A 14,952-nucleotide genomic window follows, 5' to 3' on the forward strand; every position below is an offset into this window, starting at 1 on the left:
CGGGTAGTATTACATCATTTTCAATCTGCTAGTTACTAAAATGTCTGGGAACTTGTGGAGACAATTAAAGTGCTCAGCAGAACTGACAGTCAGAGAAGTCTGTACAATTAGTGTATTCCATCATGAATCCCTCCTTCCAACTGAAAAAATCCTGTAGATTCACAATGCACAGATACATTTAACCCCTACATCAATGAGGCTTTTCTCACCTTTTTCGGGCTGTTCAAATTCTAACATCAATATCAGTAAATTGTGTATGCAGTAGCCACATAAATTATACTGTACCTTTTTTTATTAGAAATCTTTAGAAAAGTTTTAGGAAATTCCTTTAGTTAAGTTATTTAGTAATTAGTCAAGGCAGGGAGACTCTTCCTAAAATGTCTAAAAATTTATTTAATTGAAATTGTAATCTCTACTAGCAAAACACCACCAATAACTTTAAGGTCCTTGACTTTGGTATCAACCTAACTTTTCAAAACATCAAAAAACTGATTTTATAATAAAATATCTATTTTGTAGAATGAAATACATAAAATGTGTATGAATATTTTGCCTAATTTGAAAACTAGACAACCTAAAACATTAAATGAGGGACCCTTCTCTCATCCCTGGCTATTCTAGTGTGTGTGCAGTATAGGGTGTTATTTTCTGGTAATCACATGTGATTGCCAGTCAATAACTACTAAATGGCCATATTATATGAAAGAGGGAACTCCCTTATCAAATGAGGATGCCTCTGAGTTTATTGAAGCTGGCTTGGGGAGAGCCTCTCTGATTTCTGGTCTTCTTCAATAGTTTTGTAGTGTTGGAGAGGTTTCTGTGTGATGATCACACATAATCATCAGACAATAATTATTAAGGATGCAACTTAAGAAATGTGGGGATTTACATTTAGGGGAGATTCACTTTTAATGCCTTACCCCCATTTCCTACCTCTGCTGGGTTTTTTTCTGTAGTGCATTATTGTCAACCTCCTCCCCTAGCCCCCACTTGATTAACTACTGGTGGAGGGCTTGTAAATACTGTATGATTTTTATTACTTTCTACTCCTACAGAGCTGAGGACACGTCCTACTCATCCGTAGTACTGAAGTGGGTTACATAAGTTTGTTTACAATTGTTTTCAAATTTGTTTTCTTTGTTAAACTCTGCCCAGAAAACATTTTTCTTTTTAAAAATTTACAGCTACACCATTTGGCCCCATATAGTGTTCATGTTTATGCCTGTAATGGTCAAATCAATAGGGTTTGCTTTATTTAGGTAAATTCTTGATATTTATAAATTCAATTTAAAAATATTTAGGGCTCTATGTGCTAATAATTGCAGTACTGCCGCTATTATTATGTACCTAACTCACCAGGGATATTTTCATTCTTAATAACAAATGTCCCAGCTATGTACTACGGGGAACTCGCAGGGATAGCGGTTGCGGTAACCGCTGTCCCCGTGAGTTATATCCCCAGCATTTAGGAGAACTCTTTCACAGAAGTGAAAGCATTACCCGGGTAAAGCTTACACTGCACATGCGCACAGCTACAGCCTCCGGAACTGGCCGGGGGCTGCGGGCAGAGATCGAAGCCTCCATACAGCCTCCATATGGAGCCTCCATACTGTAGGCTCAAAGCAGTTTACACTATCTGAAGATGGTGTAAACTACCAGGGCTAAACTCCGAAAATCTTCACTCTTTGGAGTTTAGTAAATAGGGGGTCAGATCGTGGTCCCCATTGATAATAATGGGGACTGTGATCTGCAGCGCTAATTAGCACTTTGCCAGAGATTTATGTGAAATTTCCTGCATTTTGCTTTTAGTACATAGGAGCAAGACATTAAAATGAGGCAGAACCTGCAGTTTCTGCATAATTTTATGCATCAAACAGCTTGATACATAGACCCCTTAGTTTTAATGACATTGAAGGGTATATAGTATATAAATAAGCACTATAAGGTGTAAATGGACTTCAAAGAATGTGCATTTTTTAGAAAATACATAATTAATTGAAAAAAAAAACAGATGATATGTTTAGTACATATGCCTAATTGTATTAATATGTCTCAGGACAAAACTGTGTAAGGTTGTGTGCTTCATTGAAGAATGGAAATAGACTGTTGTATATATAACAATTTATTATTGTCAATTTTACAGAGAAATGGTTATTTCAGTTTAATGAGTGACACACATTATATTCTGCACACATTGCCCTAGGACAGATTCAGCAGTGGCAATGCACCTTATACTGACCTATGCTTGCAGCAGCACACCATCCACCATAATAGGAAAGTAAAGAATTGTTTTATCCACATGATTCAGCAATTGTGTTTGGAGCTGTTTTTTGTGCTCCATTAACCTACTGGGAAGCGTTGTTCTGTCAATTCAGATGACCAAACAGCATAAATAATCCCCAAATTGATAGCTCGTAAGTGAATGTATGTATACTGAATTTCTATGCCACCGGTGATGTTCTATATACAGTATCTACTGCACAAAATACATGAATGTTACAATTAGATTTTTTTTCACATGCCAGCAAACACATCTAGCCGCACTGATGGTCTTTTGTATCGATAGTTGAAGAATGACTTGTCACTTAGAAGTCATAGGGGAACTCTTTTACATTTTCTGTGTTGTCATACACCTATACAGTTAATGCTAGGAACATCTCAAATGTGTTCACATGTTAGTGTGTTTGTTAAATACTGCTGTAAGCATTAATAATATACAGTACATGATTTATGAAATGCTTACATTGAGCCTTATAATACATAAATGTAATATAGTCAGCATCTATCAGCTTCAGAGAATCAGAAGTAGTTAGTGGCTGTGACCACCATCATATTTGCATCTTTTCTTGAGCATCCACAAAGTGCTGTATTTGGTTTAGACAGGCACATATTAGTCCCTGTTCCAGTCTGTGAGGTCTATTTACTAAGCTGTGTTAGGCGATAAAGTGAATGGTGATAAGGTACCAGCCAATCAGCTCCTAACTACCATGTCACAGGCTGCGTTTGAAAAATGGCAGTTAAGAGCTGATTGGCTGGTACCTTATCACCGTTCACTTTATCTCATAACACAGCATAGTAAATAGACCCCTGTCTGTATCTGTTACACAAACACATCCTTACTGAACTCAGCCTATGCTATTCTGCCCCTTCCCTCTCCTGTTCCACCTGTCCAGGCACACACCTTTTCTGGTCATGTGCAGAACAATTTTGTGCATTTTAATCTATGCAAAGCAAACTGGTATGAATTCAACCCAGCATCAGCTCCACATTGTGTAATGTGATTCAAATGTTTTAAATATACAATAATGATTTCAAATAAACCAAATCTAATATTATAATACAACAGTATTAACTATAATTCACAAATCAAAGTACTGCCCAGGGCCAGACCCAGGACTGCTAGCACCCTGTGCAAGAAATTTTGGAGCCCCCCCCCTCTATCCAACAAAGTCCATGATTGTTACTATACTTAAAAAATATATATATAAAAAACACACATGGGATGATTCTGTCGTATACACTGCCGATGTCAGACACAGTGGAGTGATTTTATTTGCTACCACGCATGTGTCTCATTTGTGTCGGTACAGAGTCACAGTTGTAATTTTAGGTGTATGCAGGGAAAAGTGTATTGAAAATGTAGGGGCGGTCCTGGGCATTAACAAGAATGGAGATGAAGATGGTCTTAATAGTCTTATAGGTGTGTTATGGGAGTGTTATTTGTGTGTAAGTGAAAGTGTGTCAGGATGCGGCCTGGAATCGGCCTTTACTCACCGCTGAACTGGTGTACTTGGGCTCTGAGGCATTTAGATGCCAGGTATAAGTGATGAATTATGGCCGAATATTCTCCCCAGGGTCCGCTAGGACTTCCATGTGTGTGTCCTGAATCCCGCGGTTGTGGTCATGGGCACAGCCATGTTGGTTCATCTAACCTGATCTGTCTCCTCCAGTGGCAGTCCTGCGGTCTCTTAGCTGATCTTACAATCCAATGACCATCTTCCTAGGGGTATTTAGGTCTGACTCCTGCAACGGGAAGTTGCCTGATCAACATCACTGTATGACTGAACGTCGCTGTTTCCTTGTGACATCCTTCTCATGTTCCAGAGGCTGTATTACTTTCCTCAGTGTTCCTGGCTTCCTGTTGTTTTCTGTGACCTTCATGTACTCACAACCTGTGTTCCTGTACCAGTCCGTGCCCACACCTCCGGTGCATCTCAAGAGCACCTTTGTGTATTTATTTCCAGTGTTCCTGTATCCTCTGTGTATCCAGTATTTGTACCTTCATGTTCACACTTCTCGTGTGTCTCAAGTAGCAATCTTGTGTACTAAGTTCCTGTGTCTCAATACAAGTTCATTCCCGCACCTCAAGTACATCTCTGTGTACTAATTACCCGGACCTCAGTACAAGTTCATCTCTTCACCTCCAGTACATGCCCAGAGCATCTTTGTGTACTCTGTTCCTGTGTTTCAGTACAAGTCTGTCCCCGCAACCCCGGTGCATCCCCAGTGCATCTTTGTGTACTCATTACCTGGACCTCAGTACAAGTTCATATCTGCACCTCCCGTGCATCTCAAGTGTATTCTCGTGTACTCACTCCCGTGTACCTTTACAGGTATTTAAGTTCCTTTATAGTGTTAATCCATGCCTAGTCTCTCTGTGTTACTTCTAGTGGTCCCAGTGTTAGTGATCTTCCCGTTATATTTGTTACGGTCTTCTGTCACTCCCAGCTACCTGTCCAGAGGGCCGTGACCTGCTCTCTTGGTGCAGCAAAAACAAAATCCCAACTGGAGGGGTCACTGGAGAAAACCACCAAGTGAGTTAGACTCCACGCCTCAGTTTAGCCAAACCTGGGTTTTGCCGCAATTAGAAGACTTAGTCTGTCTCCCCCATCATTTGCTTCATGGCTATCCTAACTCCCCGGTTCTTGACCTCAACAGAGGTATTCCTAGTGTCCAGTTGTGACAAAGTGATTGCATAGACATAGGAAGTCATAGTGGGACTGACAAACTGCACCTGCCATAGGCCTGGTGCTAGTTTCGATGGTGCAACCGATGGTGCAACTAAAGATGCACCAAATGGTATATTAGTGTCCATGAATGTACAAGTGGGCATCTCAGTACTTGCACATTCATACACATGGATGTACATCAGGAAAGGACTTTGCTGTGACATTAGCATAAAGTTGAAGGCATCCGGGTGTCAAAATACACAGACATGAACACAGCTGTGTCTGACTCAAAATCAGCCCCACATTGTCCCCCACAAGAAAAAAACACCCACATTACCCCCACAGTTTAAAACTACATATTGGCCCTCACAGGGAAAAAACATACACATTGACCCCACAGGATAAAAAAATATACACATTGCTTCCACAAGAAAAAAAACACACATTGCCCCCACAGGAAAAAAAAACATACACTTTACCCCCACAGGAAAATAAACACACATTGCCCCCACAGTGACCTGCTCACTTGGTGCAGTGAAAACCAAATCCCAACTGGAGGGGTCACTGGAGAAAACCACCAAGTGAGTTAGACTCCGCGCCTCTGGGCAGGTTTAGCCAAACCTGGGTTTGGCCGCAATTAGAACACTTAGTCTGTCTCCCCCGTCATTTGCTTCATGGCTATCCTAACTCCCCAGTTCTTGACCTCAACAGAGGTATTCCTAGTGTCCAGTTGTGACAAAGTGATTGCATACATATAGGAAATCATATTGGGACTGAGAAACTACACCTGCCATAGGCCTGGTGCTAGTTTCGATGGTGCAACCGATGGTGCACCTAAAGACACACCAAATGGTATATCAGTGTCCATGGATGTACAAGTGGGCATCTCAGTACTTGCACATTCATACACATGGATGTACATCAGGAAAGGACTTTGTTGCAGCATTAGCATAAAGTTGAAGGCATTCGGGTGTCAAAATACACAGAAATGAACACAGCTGCGTCTGACTCAAAATCAGCCCAATATTATCCCCCACAAGAAAAAAACACCCACATTGCCCCACAGTTAAATACAATTGATTGGCCCCCACAGGGAAAAAACATAAACATTGACCCCACAGGATAAAAAAATATACACATTGCTCCCACAGGAAAAAAAACACACATTGCCCCCACAGGTAAAAACATACACTTTACCCCCACAGGAAAAAAAACACACATTGCCCCCACAGGGGAAAAAACATAATCATTGACCCCACAGGATAAAAATATATACACATTGCTCCCACAGGAAAAAAAACACACATTGCCCCCACAGCGAAAAACATACACTTTACCCCCACAGGAAAATAAACATAGACATTGCCCCCACAGGAAAATAATGAAATACACATTCATTGCCCCATAGAAGACTGACCAGATATAAAGAGTGGCTCCTTGCCCTCACCCTTAGTGGCAGCCTAAACAAGTAAGTCTATACTAGAGTCAGTGCTCTGTGCAGTCTGCACTGCAGTGCACTGTGGGGCATGCAGCTGCGTGACCCCATGACATCACGGCCCAGGCCACTGGGAAGGTGGGCCCAGTGCTGTCGGGCCATCAGTAAGTTAGCACTGTGGACTTAGTGCTGCTGGTTGTCAACAGTTATCAGTCCCAGTGGCAGCGGCTGCACTTCTCCCCCAAAGGCCTACATGTAGCAGCTCCTTCTTGAACGGCCCTGGTACTGTCAATACACAAAGCACTTGCACAGTTGATATCAACACAAGGCTTCAGTCCTGACTGACTTCCAAGGGTCAGAGTGGTACAGTTCAAAGGCTTTCATTCAAATAGTCCACAAGGCTCAAAGTTATTGGATATAAGTAGTTAATGTGAATCATTGTATGCCAATTAAAATAAGTTTATGATACTGTATACAATATACAGTTACAGTATGCAAATTAATAGAAATGCTAAATTACAGGAATATAATACATCTTTTTTTTTCTCTGAATAGCTGTATTCAATGTAAAACATACAGGATTTCATAATACTGTTGAAAACATTTTAGTACACAGTACTCCCAAATGTGCACCAAAAACTAATGTAAAATGACATTTGCCACCAGAAGATAGTACGAAGTGCATCACATATAACACTCAGAGTAATGTTTGGCTTTGGAGATTTGTATAAGAAGTAACTCAGTAAACCATTAAGACTGCAAGGTACAAATTAACACTAGTAGTAGCTATGGAGGGCTGGGAATTACCCGTGCTTTGCATGAGCACACCACCAATGCACATTTGTCATGCACACTGATGGGCATGTATAAAACAGTTCTACGGGTAACCATGTGTAGTGACTCACAGTAACTAGACATTTGTCTTCATTCTCTAATTATAGAAACATTTCACTAATGGTATCCAAGGGCAACATTCCTTTTTCTACATGGTTACCTTCAGAACTATAGCATTTGTTTTTCAATTGCATCTCTAATGCTCAAAAAAAATTAATCAAAAGTTAATTATGCAGAGAAAAGGACCTCTTCTCAGGTACCTTAGAACAGTGCAATAGTTGTGCAGAAGCCAGAAGCGGCATTCTGAAATGGGGACCATTAAACATTTATAGAGTAGTTGTCAGGTCAGGTCACCTCGGTTCATGCCCAAACCTGCCATCACTCATGGCTGTTTGCCATACAAGGAACATGGTCAAACAGTAACACTTCCTCTGATGAAACCAATTATCGTGGTCAGACCATATTATGGGATATAATGTATTTACCATGATTTCCTACATTTGGAATCAATGCACTTCTCTCAGAACGTCATTGTTGCCCAAAGGCATTATAAGGTCATAAATCCTCCTTGGCTGGAGAGGCTTGGTTAGTCTCAATTGAGGGTTTTGCTTTTTTGCCGTCACTCTTTTTCTTTTTCTCTGGTTTACTGTGGTTGTTCGTTTTCGGACTCCCATCTGCTGCCTTGCCAGGGTACACCTGTCCTTCCACTGTCACATCGGCACACCTGTCCTGTTTACAAGAAAGTCTTTCACTTCCCAAGCATAGCCGCCGTCTCGCAGCATAAAGATCGCACAGTTAGATCCAACAACAAATCTCTGAATGTCATAGTTGACATTGAAAAGGCTGCCTTGCCAAAGGCTTGTAATTTCCTCGGTTTCCTTCTCTGTCAGATTTCCAGACACCATTGCGAAGATCATTAGAGTCTTGCCCTATTTGGTCATCTGCAAGAGGTTCTCTGGATTACTAGGGTCAATCTTTGAGAAGTCTAGGGGAGCTGATTTTCGCTTGTGCTCAGGAAGGTCACCCTCTTCTATATCGTCATTTGCTCCCACTGCTCCAACAGCCGCGCCATGTCCGCATCATTGTAATCTTGGATATCTTTCTTCTTCTTCTCGGAATATAATAAATTATATTAGCAAACATACAAAAAGTGTTGTTTGCTATTGTACTTCATTCAATTTTAATATTTGATTTTAACAACAGCCTCATAACAAATTAAGCCTCCCTTCTTATTTTCCTGCAGGATTTGATTACTCATCCTTGGCGCACACATGTATTATCTAGTCTCCAAGTAACTGAACTTATTGAATTTTGGAAAAGGACCAGATTTGTGCTGATTGGACAATGCTTAAAAATTCCCCAGAAATAGTAGCGTTTGAAGGAGCTGTGCCGGAGAGAACTAACTTATAACAATGGAGGTATCCATAAGATACTCCCAAAGCTTTCCTAGAGTAGTTACCTGGAGGTTGAAATTTTGGAAATGTTTGGAATGTGGAATTCTCCATAGCTACATATATTTCTTTTTGATGGTACATTGGCATCTAATGGCAATGTGAGTGCATATGTATGTTGTACATTTAGGGTCAAATGTGTTTTATGTATTTTTAAATCCACGTTATATGCAATGTCAGAAGCAGGTATAAAGTTGTTCTCCAGTAAAACTACTTACAGAGCCACCACAAATTAGTCATTATTAAAAACAGATTCTATTTGTTCTATTGTATGCTCCAAATATACATTATTACTATAGTTATAAAATACCAATATATTCTGCAGTTCTATATAGAGAAAGTAATACATAAAGGCATGATAACATTTGGGATAGGATTAGAGCTTGCACCAATATTTTAGTTCCCTCATGCACGACAAAGGGGAAAATGAGAGATGCGTTTATGCTGAAGATGGCAGACAGTTGTTAGAGTTTAAATGAGAGGATGAGATTGCACAATCACAAATTACCTCTCAGCTGACTTGGGAAACTAGGGAGATTAAAATGTTATCAACAGTAATTGGTATGTCAGTCAAAAAACAGATTTATAAGGAAAAAAGTTCACTTTTATCCATGTTCAGCTCTAAGCAGCGAGATGACATGGAAGAGGGAAAAACAACAAGATAGTCGGAAAATCCAATTCTTCGAACATGAGAGAACCAAAGCTGTTAGATACATTTAAGTGTCATTGCAGTCGCAAATTGAACTCCTCCTGGGACTGCCATTCTGGACTGCAATTAGCAGAGAGAGAGCACTTCCAATGGGAATCCACTGCCCTGCTATAACAGCAGCCCTATCTAGCTTCTAGGAGCTGCAGTCAATCCCGTACATGTGCACAAGTTGGTTGCACTGACCGGCAGAGCTGGTCATAAGCATATAAAACCAGTGAGTGATGGCAAATGCTAAGGAAGGATGAAGGATATGCAATGCATTTTAATTATGTGGTTGATGATAGCATGTTTTTTATGAATATGAAAGGTGCAAGTTGAAAAATATATGTTAAAATAGATGTTATCATTGGAATGAATCTTGAGGAGAAAGTAGTATGGGTAACAAAGTTGTTGGGCGAGAGGTCATATTTTAACCTGTTAGGGAGGTGAAAAGTTTGAGATGGAAAAGGATGTCAGACAATGGGGTTGTATGTCAAAATTGTGTCTAATTCTATCAGTTTCTCTTTAAAGTTTTGGTGATGACGGACCTGATTTTATGCAGAAGGTAGGAGGAGTGTCACAGGCAGTTACAGCAGGAGTGCTGCAGCAGTGTAAACATAGGGGTTGAATCCCAGTTCCTGATGGTTAAGCAGGTTAACAAAGCCAAAGTACAGAGCCAGGAGTTCAGTACATAAGTGACCAAAAAGGATCAAATAGGTATCCAAAAGGTTAAGCAGATAACGACCCAAAGCACACAAGTCATTCAACGAAAGAATGTTTGAAAAAGAATACATTTAAAGTTTTGGAATGGCCAAGTCAAAGTCCTGACCTTAATGCAAACAAAATGTTGTAGAAGGAACTGAAGTGAGCAGTTTATGGGAGGAAACCCACCAACATACAATAACAGAGAAGAAGCTGTTTTGTACCATGGAATGGGGTAAAATTCCTCCAGGCCGATGTTCAGGACTAATCAACAATTACCGGAAACGTTTAGAAGCAGTTATTGATGCACAAGGGGGTCATACCAGATACTGAAAGCAGATGTTGACATACTTTTGCCACTCACAGATATGTGATATTGGATCATTTTCCTAAAAAAAAAAGAGCTTGTCTATTTTTTTTGTCTCATTTGTTTGATTTAGTTCTTTTTATCTACATATTTGTGTGAAATTCTGAGGTAGATTTAGGCAAAATTTCAGCAGAAATATAAAAATTCTGAAGGGTTCACAAACTTTCAATCACCACTGCATAAACAGGAGCCTAGATTGACAGTAGCCACTTTGGATCAACTGGCACTGCACAGCACAACAGGTCACAAAATAATGCCCCTTGGGGCACATCAGTGTTTTTTCTTGTGTGAAAGAGGAACTAAAACAGTTGAAACATTGTTTGTGAATATGGATTTAGCTGTTCTATCCAGGGTGCAGATGATTGTCTCCTAGTAGTAAATGCAAGAAAAGTTCAATATAGGACAAGATGAAGAGGAGAGGTTAAAGAGTGTCAGATAAATGTTGTAAGTCTATTATGTGAATATTTCTGTATATGTGTTTAGGTTGCTGTGCAGGAGAAGATGCTGTAAGAGAGGAGAGTGCAAGGGTTAATAGATTATGATCAGACAGAGGGAAAATGCTGTTTGGAAAGTTCAATATAAAGCAAAGGCATGTAAAGATAAGGCCAAGTGTGTGCTCATCTTGATAAATGGGAGCTGATGGATGACTGTGAGAGGCCAAATGAGGAGGTGGGAGAAATACAGTGGACTTTGAATAATATATGAGATAATATAAATATTAGCTTTAATGATCATAATAAAATGCCTACAATGCCATCTTATTTGCTGCCAGGTACAGTGGTTTGGCTAATTTGCCTCCAAGTGAGATTGCCAGAGTAATGTCAATGTCAGTTTCTGTGTAGCCCAAAATGTTATGGTCTTAAATATAACGGATCCAACAACAGGGCACATGCTACAGAGACACGAGCTGTGGAGAAAAAAAGTGGTGTTAATAAGATTCTTTAGATTGGGAGCATTAAAAAGGGTTAATTGAAGTAGACTTAGATTGTTCTCTAGGAATATAACAAGGATTAAGATAAAGTTTATGAGAGGGACTATGATTAGGAGAGATGCTACTGGTAACGGTACAAAAGGCAATTAATAATATTCCTCTGACCAGTGTAGATATATTGTCAAAAAAATTTGTACAGAAGAGAAGAGGTCAGATGAGGACAGATAAATCATACTCGACGCCATGTTGTGAAATTTGGGTCCCATAGGCAGATGATGCATCCCATGAGAGCAGCATTGCATCACTGAAAGGGGTATGACCACATCATTTTTAGGGGCATGGTTGTGCCTTTTTGACAGGTCTAGGTTTTGGTGCGTTATACCCAACCCAACTCTTTGTTCTCATAATATACCACTCAATAGTCCTCCCAATTGATAATATGCCTCATAGCAGTGTCTCCAATTCACAATATGCCACACTGTAATGCACCCAATTGGTAATATGCCAGCAGAGCCCCCTCAGTCAGCCCCCTTTATATGCCAGCCTCAGAGCCCCCTCTGTCATGTCCCTTTATATGCCAGCCTCAGTGCTCAGAGCCCCCTCAAGCACTTAAATGCCCATCCAGAGCCAACCTCATCATGCCTTACCTTAACCACCATAAAGAACTCCTCTCTAATGGTCTGTTCAGCCACTTTCTGCCTGCCTCCTGAAAGTCTTTCCACAGGCACCCTTCTCCTCTGACCTTTTTCACTCACAGTGGCAAAGCACTCAAGGTAGGCAGCATACTACTCTAGGGAGGTGAAATGGAGGTGGAGCAGCAGAGAGGGGCCGCACCAAATGGCATACACAAACTCTTCATTTGGCCCAGAGGCCATAATTTTAGAAGTAGGAAACATGGGATTTGTTAAAACATACTTCTTTTCCCACTTTTTATACTATGAGTTGGATGTACCAAGCATCACATTTAAGATGAGATGCATTCCACCACTTACTGCATGCATACCAGCATTAAGGGGGAGATTTAATAAAGCTTGGAGAGAGATAAAATTAGAGATAAGTAGCACCAACCAATCAGCTCCTAACTGTCACTTTACAGGCTGTGTTTGAAAAATGACAGTTAGGCGCTGATTGGTTGGTACTATTTATCTTCAATTTTATCTCCCTCCAAGCTTTATTAAATCTCCCCCTAATAATGCTGGAATGCACATACAATTGCAATTACAATCACAATGGACAGCTCTTCAAAAGAGAGCTGTCCTTTATCATCAGAAGGCTTCTGGGTTTATGACCCAGGAGTCCTTCTGCACAAGTACAGACATCAGCCAGCACAAGCAGGGGACACTGGGAGGGATCCTATTGGATCACTCTTAGGGAATGCTCCAAAAAGAAGCCCATATGCTTCTATTAGGCAACACCATTGGGTACAAGCTCTGGAAAGTTTATTTTCCACACAAAATAAGATGTTATTGTGGTGACTTTAACTTGTAAACAAATTGTAAACGATTAGAGCCATCTTTCTTATTCCAATCTAAAAATAATGAAATCCTTCTTTTAATTAAATGCAAAGTGAACACTAATTCTACACCTACAGGTGCATGAGATCACTTACCGATCAATAGGGTATTTAAATTGATAGCTACTATGAAATGCATGAGATAGCATAACTACCATGTTGACTTTTACACATGATTTACCACTAAGTACTCTGCATGATGGACCCTGCTGTGGCTTACCTATCCACACCAACCTAGAGGCTAATAAAGGAGATCCCGACACTGCTCTATCCATAGATGCAGCACATACCCATCCGGCCAGTCCTCTTACATTGGTAATAAACATATTTGTGTACAAATGTATGAATAATGATATGCGGTTAACGGTTATCCTATCTAACAGCAGAGACCAAGGTTACAGCGCATAGTGATATATTATCTACCAGTGTGCATACACAACATTGGGCTATATCCACCTTTATAATATTATGGCTAAAGGCATTAGCCTCAAGTGCACTTAATACAAGTGGAATTACAATCCCCTTCACATCTAGTGGAGATTTAGAAACAGACTCAGGGGCGATTCAAACCCACTCGCTGGGCTGCGTTCGCTCGTAGCCGGCCGATTGTTGCAAACTGCGCTTGCGTAAAAGATGCAGTGCGCATGTGCGAGCCAGTCACAGCGATCAGGAGACTATCGCTCTCAGCATATAGCCAGCCCACTAGTTTGAGTGACAGGACGGACCCTTTGTGGGTGGTGACAGGGGAAGGACAAAGGAAATAGGGCTGTGAATGTGCTAACGCAGGCATGTCAGTGCGTTTCTACACCATTATAAGGGCATGCATAATTAAGACGCAGTGTCAGCATACCCGTCATACGAGTGATATAAAGACAGCAGCAGTCGCAGTGCTTGTGGTATGCTAGGGTCTACCTCAAGCACTGCGTGCTGGTTCGATGTCGCCCAATGGTACCAATGTTCTCATACACTTCCTGGATATGACGTCTGAAAGTGGGCACAGCATAGCGAGCGTGTCTGAATGAGCTCCTCAGTTCCAAACATTGAGTGGACAACAACTTTTGGGATACTGTATCCACCTTCATTTTTCCCTATGCAAATGTTGTGGTGTTTCATTTAGTGTCTAGTGTCTATTATGTACATGCAACTTATGTTTAATTAAAAATACACACCTGTTAGATGCGAAACTGTTCAGTTATATTTGAGTGAAGTTCACCTTCTGCCTATAACCAACTAACATACTAAGGTTCAAATCCAGAGCTTGGTATGTTAGGGACCTACCCGAAAGAGGTTACCTGGATATTGGTGGGTAGGCCCATAAGCTTGGCCATGATTATGCTAAAAACCTATATTGATTGCAAAATTTTATTGCATTTATATATATATATCATTAATAATCTGGAGTTGTGCACCTGAGATTTGTCTGTTTCTGTGTCTGCAATTAGTCTCATCAGGTAGCACCTCCCTTAATATATAGAGTCAGGTTGTGCAGCCCAGAAATCTTTCCCATATGCTCCTTACAGAATCACAAGTTAGATAATTAGCTCCACCTGTGGATATTTTAAAATGTGTCAATGAGTAATGAATACACCTGTGTACCTACCGGGAGACCTGGAAAATGTGACCTGTGTGGGGTCCTGAGGACCAAGTTTGAGAACCTGTGCATTAGAGAATGGAGGTGCTATTGCTTCATTATTAATTTTATGATAATCATCATAACTTAAGTTTATGTGATTTGGTGGTCCATGTGCAGTACTAAGTGGGGTTAAGGGAGCCAAACAAAAAATGCAAAGAAAAGTCCTGTATATATCACTTCTCGATATGTATGAAAAGGTTTTCTCTGCCTTCAGCCTTCTAGCGCTAATAGCAGGCTAGAATATTGTGCTGCATTAGGCACCTATGGCAGCACTTAGTGACCAAGATATTACTAAAACTAATGTCACTTACCATCAGCTGTCCTCTCTAGTGCCGGCTTTGTCACCTCTAGCTGCTGTTATCTTTCTCACCTCACGTGAAAAAGCAAGAAGCTCTCTGTCACTTTAGCTGGATGTCAATAAAGTTTGTTTAAAAAAAGTTCTCTCTGCG

The 14,952-nt window shown here is 40.5% G+C and overlaps 1 pseudogene; it reads right to left on the reverse strand.

Moving 5' to 3' along the window:
- Positions 1-7,773: 7,773 nt before the first annotated feature.
- Positions 7,774-14,952, reverse strand: part of LOC148523857 (LRP chaperone MESD pseudogene) — a 30,562-nt pseudogene continuing 23,383 nt past the window's right edge.

Source organism: Taudactylus pleione, unplaced genomic scaffold (assembly GCF_031769625.1).
Source record: "Taudactylus pleione unplaced genomic scaffold, aTauple2 ptg000127l, whole genome shotgun sequence".
Lineage (NCBI taxonomy): Eukaryota > Metazoa > Chordata > Amphibia > Anura > Myobatrachidae > Taudactylus > Taudactylus pleione.